This window comes from Moschus berezovskii, chromosome 1 (assembly GCF_049115385.1).
Source record: "Moschus berezovskii isolate FMDL1 chromosome 1, NW_MosBer_1.0, whole genome shotgun sequence".
Taxonomy (NCBI): domain Eukaryota; kingdom Metazoa; phylum Chordata; class Mammalia; order Artiodactyla; family Moschidae; genus Moschus; species Moschus berezovskii.
In genome coordinates this window covers 130,364,356-130,371,466 of record NC_142460.1, presented here as the reverse complement: position 1 = coordinate 130,371,466, position 7,111 = coordinate 130,364,356, and the positions used below count along the sequence as shown (strand labels likewise).

At 41.8% G+C, this 7,111-nt stretch overlaps 1 long non-coding RNA gene across 1 annotated transcript; it reads right to left on the bottom strand.

The window, feature by feature from the left end:
- Nucleotides 1-215: 215 nt before the first annotated feature.
- On the bottom strand, nt 216-3,589 carry LOC148778850 (uncharacterized). The gene is made up of 4 exons (XR_016039066.1): nt 3,123-3,589; nt 2,412-2,836; nt 843-988; nt 216-511 (listed from the first exon to the last, which is right to left on the bottom strand). It is a non-coding gene; the product is annotated as an uncharacterized LOC148778850 (long non-coding RNA).
- Between the last annotated feature and the right edge of the window lie 3,522 nt (nt 3,590-7,111).

The following is a 7,111-nucleotide window of genomic DNA, read 5'->3' as shown; positions in this document are numbered from 1 at the left end:
AAAGAATGAAAGAGCTGTTAGATTCTCTTGGCAACTATTATACATTTTAAAGATTAAAAACTAAATATTTAAAATTAGCAAATTATATGAACAAAGTTTCTCATTCACATTGACTAATAAGAGATGATCATTAAAAAGTCAGCACAAATGGATATTGATAACTCTTTCAGGCATATACTCTTTTTTAAAATATTATTTATTTATGTTGTGCTGGGTCTTCACTGCTGTGTGAGGGCTTTCTCTAGAGGCAGTGAGCAGGGCTACTCTTCGTTGCAGTGTGCCGGCTTCTCATTGCAGTGGCTTCTTTTGCTGACGAGCACAAGCTCTAGGTACACGGGCCTCAGTAGTTGCAGCATTTGGGTTTAGTTGCTCCGAGGCATGTGGAATCTTCCCGGACCAGGGATTGAACCTATGTCCCCTGTGCTGGCAGGCGGATTCTTATCCACTGTACCAGCAGCGAAGTCCAGGCATATAATCTTCAAGTTATGTTCAGAGAAGGAAGCCTAAGTTTCTAGGTAAATAATTCGAGAATATTTTACATGGAAGTTTTCTATAATTCAATATTGAATATCTTCCCTAATACATTACATTTTAATTTTATTATCATAATTATATAATATAAAACACACTAAAATTTTTCACCAAGCTATAGAAAATTGCCTCCAGCCTTCCTATGGTTTATTCCAATATATCTTACAGATATTATCATTTTCTTCAAGGACCATACTGTGAAAAAGGACTGAGAATCTCTGTTTTAGTTGTTCAGCTCTTTGCAACCCCATGGATTCAGCACACCAGGCTTCCCTGTCCTTTACTATCTCCCAGAGTTTGCTCAAACTTACGTCTATTGAGTCGATGATGCCATCCAATCATCTCATCTTCTGCTGCCCCATTCTCCTCCTGCCCTCAGTCTTTCCCAGCATCAGTCTTTTCTAGTGAGTCAGCTCTTCTCATCAGGCGGCCGGAGTACTGTTCTAAAACAGACCTCCTGTTTTAGAACAATAAGCAAACCATGATAACCATGCACCTTCTTTTATAATAAGCTTGTTATTTCTGCTTTAAGCCACTACAACAACAAAAACTTACACACACACACACAAACCCCACACACACAGAAGCAACTGTGGGTTTGATCCCATTACTTTCTGTCTTCTCCAAGGCCGTGTGCCATCAGGCGTCCTATTTTTCTCCTTAGTCATTAATCTCCTTCTCTCTTGAGCACCTTCTCTTCAGTTTAAAGAAACAGAATCAGATTCTCCATCTTGAAAAAGGAAGGAATAGTCCACCGATTTTGGATTCGCAAGCAGTCTTTCTAGGTCTCACTTTCCTTTTACCATCAGACTTTGTCAAAAAATGTTTGCACTGACTTCCCCTCCCACAGCCCTCATTTACTCCTGAACTCACAATAGTCTGGTTCCTGTTCTGATCATGCTACCAAAAAGATGATCATCTCCCTTGTGCATAACCCTACCGTCTCTTTTCAGTCCTCATCTTCCTTGGCTTCTTTGCTGCCACTCTGTTTTTCTTTTTAAAAAACTATTATTTATTCAGCACTTCTTGTGAGTCAGGAATTGTGCTAAATCTTTTATTTAGAACACTGGATTCAGTCTTCACAATAGCCTTATTTTAGGTAGGTCTTACTCTACCTATTTTACAGATGCAAAAACTGAGACTCAGAAAGATAAGCAAAATTCCCCAAGGTCTCACAGTAAGTAAGGAGCAGCAGTGGTTATTCATATGACCAGAATCTTTTCAGTCCCTGGTTGTCTTCTATGACATTTTGTTTGCCTTGTTCTTTATTTTTATCCTGTATTTCTGTTGCTCATTTTCAAAATTAGGGAAATGTTCAGTCATTATTCTTTCAAATATTTTTTCTTAAGTTTCTTTCTTCTACTCTCTTTCTGGGACTGTGATACATGAATGTTAGGCTTTTGATATATTCCCACAGGAGAAAGAGGAGTTATACTCTCCCTACCCTTGCCAAATCTTTTTTTTTTTTTTCTGTTGCTCATAATGGATAATTTTTATTGACTTTTCTTTTAATGTACTAACTCTTCTGTTATATCCATTCTGCTAGTCAGTCCATCTGGGGAGCTTTTTATTTTGGCTATTATATTTTTTTTAGTTCAGAAATTCCCATCTAGTTTTTTTATATCCTCTGTTTCTTTGCTGAGACTTTCTATCTTTCCATTCATTTCAGGAATTATTACTTTTACTTCTTAGAGCATTTATATAATAGCCACTTAAAAGTTATAATTCCAGGACTTCCATGGTAGTCCAGTGGTTATAGACAGCCAGTGGGAATGTGCTATATGATGCAGGGAACTCATGTCAGTGCTCTGTGATACCCTATAGGTGTGAGATGGGAGGGAGGCGGGAGCAAGGTTTAAGAGGGAGGGGACATACTATACCTATGGTTGATTCATGGTGATGTATAACAGAAGCCATCACAATACTGTGAAGTAATTATCTTCTCAGTTCAGTTCACTTATCAGTCGTGTCCGACTCTTTGCGACCCCATGGACTGCAGCACGCCAGGCCTCCCTGTCCATCACCAGTACATGAAGTTTACTCAAACTCATGTCCATTGAGTCGGTGATATCATCCAACCATCTCATCTTCTGTCATCCCCTTCTCCTCCTGCCCTCAATCTTTCCCAGCATCAGGCTCTTTTCCAGTGAGTCAATTCTTCGCATCAGGTGGCCAGAGTATCGGAGTTTCAGTTTCAGCATCAGCCCTTCCAATGAATATCCAGGACTGATTTCCTCTAGGATTGACTGGTTGGATCTCTTTGCAGTCCAAGGGACTCTCAGGAGTCTTCAACAACAGTTATCTCCTAATTAAAAATAAAATAAATTTTTAAAAAAAGAATTCTCCTGTCAATACAGGGGACTCAAGTTCAGTCCCTTGTATTCCACATGCCCCGTGGCAACTAAGCTGGTGCACCAGAACTACTGAGCTCATCTTTTGCAACAAGAGAAGCCGCCAAAATGAGAAGCCCGCTCACTGCAGCAAAGAGTAGCCTTGGCTCTCTGAAACTAGAGAAGGCCTGCGAAGCCATAAATAAATAAATAATTTTTTTAAAGTTATAATTCCAAAATCTGTTGGCTTCTGTCACTTACCTTGTCTCCTGTGAGTTGACATTTCCCTGTTTCTTTGTATGATGGTAATTTTGGATTGCAGATTTGATATTTTGATTGTTATATGATGAGGCTCAGGATCTTGTTTAAATCCTATGGAGCATTTTTATCTTGCAATTGATCTGGTTCAGTTCAGGTCACAGGTTCTGACCAGTCCTCTGTGGGTTGCAGTTCTAATGACAGTTGAATTCTCTGAGCTTGCAGGGCTACTGTATGTGCCATCCAGGGACCAGTGTGAGACCAGCACGGTGGCCTGTCACATAGTTCAGTTCTCAGTTGTCTTCAGCAACCTATTTAGGGCCAGGTCTATACATGTACAGATCAAGGGTGAGGGGGTTCATAAACAACTTGATGGGGTTGATTTTCTCTGCTCTTTTTTCTTTGAGATCATCTTGGTCTTTCCAGTTCCCTGGGGCTTCACTTTTCCATCTCAGTGTCTAGCTACCTGACTCTGCTGTGCACTTGCTACATGAAGTGTGCGTTCCCAAACATGGAATATGCACTCAATAGGGTAGGGCCAATTAAGTGCCATGTCCACCCCTACACCATTGACAGTCTGCAGGGGCAATGCCTTGAGCTGACTGGCTTACAACAATTAGGACAATCCTAAGGGGCTGAGAATGGTTGACATTTGACAAAATCCGGCTCTGTGACGAGCAGTGGCAGACAGCCAGGAGTGTTTAGCCAACGCTTCTTATCTCCTTTCCTTCCCTGAAGCACTAAATGTCAGCAACCTCCTCCCAACCGCTCAGGTTTAAAACCTCAGGGTTTTTTCCTCCTCTATGCTTCTCCTCCCCATCTTCACTCCTGCAAACATCCAAACAGATGCTCAGCCCCCTCACTAAGGCATCTGTCCTTCATCCTGACATTTTAAAGCCCACCTTTCATACTTCCCTGGTGGTCCAGGGGTTAAGAATCCTCCTGCCAATGCAGGGGATATGGGTTTGATCCCCGGTCTAGGAAGATCCCACATGCCGGGGGGCAACTAAGTCCATGTACCACAACTACTGAAGCCATGTGCTCCAGAGCCTGTGCTCTGCAACAAAAGAAGCCACCTTAAGGAGAAGCCCATGCACCACAACAGAGCAGTCCCTGCTCACCACAACTAGAGAAAGCCCGTGAAGCAATGAAAACCCAGTGCAGCCCAAAATTAAAAATAAAATTAAAAACTAAAGCCCTCCTTTCTGGCTTTCTTGCCTCAGCTTTCCCCTCTCTGTGGTTAGCATCTAAAAGCAGAGTACAACTGATTATCAAATTCCCCTGGCCTACAGAAGAAAGTCCTTAGTGCTGTGATCCAGGCCTCCCGGCATCCATTCTTACCTTCCATGTCTAGGGTCACATGACAGCCCTCTGTCCCCAACACTCCAGCAGCTACCTTTGACTAAAGGTCAGTCCTTAAACATACCCTGCCTTTTGTGCCTCCCAGCTGTGTCCTCCTAAAAGACCCTTCTCCCAAATCACAGTATTCAAGGCTCAGCTGGCGTGCCATGTTCTCCCTGAAACTGAACCCACACCAAGTTAGCATTCATCTCCCTTTCCCTTTAGGCCTCGTGGACAGCTCTACTGTAGCTTTTGGTCATGATGCCTTGAGTTACACCGTTGTCTCCTTCACTAGAGCATGAGCTACTTAAGATGTGAGGCCCTCTCTTGTTCTCCTTTGTAGCCCCCAGAGTGTCTGGTCCAGTATCTCAGACACAGTAGATACTGATGACATGGTTGTTTCATTAGGTTCAATTAAATGGACTTGACTCTTTAGCCTCTAGGCTTTCCAGGTGGCACTAGTGGTAAAGAACCCACCTGCCAATGCAGGAGATGTAAAAGACATGGGCTTGATCCCTGGGTCAGGAAGATCCCCTAGAGAAGGAAATGGCAACCCACTCCAGAATTCTTGCCTGGAGAATTCCATGGATGGAGGAGTCTGGCGGGCTACAGTCCATAAGGTCACGAAGAGTCGGATATGACTAAAGCGACTTAGCATGCTCACATGTAACATGCTTGGGATCAAAAGAATCCAGAAAAATAATTTTCACCTTCTAATAGGCTTCTGTGGGTGTCTTACTCAAAAGGCGTTTAAGAGGAGAAATCATTCCCTCCCCAGCAGAGCCTGGCTGCTTACCCCTATGCAACCATAGCTCCCTGTGCCCCGCATTTTTATCATTCTTCATTTTCCCATTACTTGATTAGTATCTGTTCCCCCACCTCATGCTTTCATATCATTCTTGGAAAGTAGGGACTCGTCTTTCTTATTCTCCACTGTATGTCTGACACCTACTACAGTTTCAGGTTTGCAGAAAGCACTCACAAATATTTATTCTTTGAAAGGAATTCCATAATTAAGAGCTACTGAAAAGAGATAAAGAGAAGTTTAAGTCTGTTATATAGCATTGCAAATTGCAGTGATGAGAAATAAATTTGGACAACCAGAATCAATTGAACAACAGCAAATAAGAAAACACCATAAAATATAGTCCACCTTTACCAAAACAACCTTTGACTTTTCCTTCTCTTTCTCCCTTTCTTAACTTCCCCAATTTTCATTTTCCTTTCTCTTCCCTTCTTGTTTATGCATGGGAATGGGACTGCCAGTCGTCCCCTTATCTCCATTCTCATCTTCTTACACATGAATAGTTCTAAAATGCCATATAAGTAAAGTTGATATTTCTTAGCCACCCTTGCAGCTTGGTATAGCCATGTGGCTAAGTTTTGGCTAGTGGGAGGTAAGTAGAATGATTAGAATGATATAGGCAAATTTGGGGCCTTACCGTTCACAGAAAGAAGTGTGCTCTTCTCCTGCCATCTATCCCCTTCCCACCAGCTGAAATGCACATGTGCTGACTTAAGCCAGGCAGTCCTGTTGGCCCACAGAGTAGAAGCTGCATGTCACAATGTAGCAAGAAGATTGAAGAAGCCTGATCCCTAATCCCAGGTAGCCACCAAACTCACCCTGGCTGCTTCAACCCACACTGTTAGGAAAGTGATCCAGAGAACTATTTTATTGACCTTTGTCTCTTAAAGAACACCAATACTTACATCCTTCTAGAGCCTGTTATACAGAGTGAAGTCAGAAAGAGAATAACAAATACAGTTTATTAATGCATATATATGGAATCTAGAAAAAATGGTATTGATAAACCTATCTGCATGGAAGAAATGGAGAGTCAGGTCTAGAGAATGAACTTGTGGACACAGTAGGAAAGGGAGTGAGTGAGTGGGACGAACGGAGAAAATAGCATCAATATACATGCACTCTGCTGTGCTGTGCTTAGTTGCTCAGTCGTGTCCAACTCTTTTGTCACCCCATGGACTGTAGCCTGCCAGGCTCCTCTGTCCATGGAATTCTCCAGGCAAGAATGCTGGAGTAGGTTGCCATGCCCTCCTCCAGGGGATCTTCCCAGCCCAGGGATTGAACTCAGGTCTCCTGTATTGCAGGCAGATTCTTTACCATCTGAGCACCAGGGAAGCCCTAATATACACTATCATGTGTAATGATACATGGTTAGCCAATGAGAAGTTGTTGTATAGCACAGGGAGCCCAGTCTGTGGGGGTATGATGGGGGGAAGGGAGGAAGGTTCAAGATAGAGGGGATATATGTATAATTATGGCTGATTCACTTTGTTGTATGGCAGAAACCAACACAACATTGTAAAAATTAAAAAAAAAATTTTAATATAATGCATGGTCATCTTTATGGCCATTTTTCCTAATAGAAAAAAAAGAAAAAAGATACCTTTGAAAAATCCTACATTTGCTCTGTGTCTTGAAAAATTATAGATACAGGCTACTTTGTGATATTTCTATTAAAATAATGTTGACTTTTCAGTGTCTAAATGAGAAAGGAAATGTTGTAATTGGATGTCTGTTGAGAATCATCTTGGTTAAAGAAAGGGATTAGGCAACTATACCCATGGAGACTTTTGAGACAAAAGAAAAAAAATCTAGCAATAACATTACTGATCAATATTTAATGTTA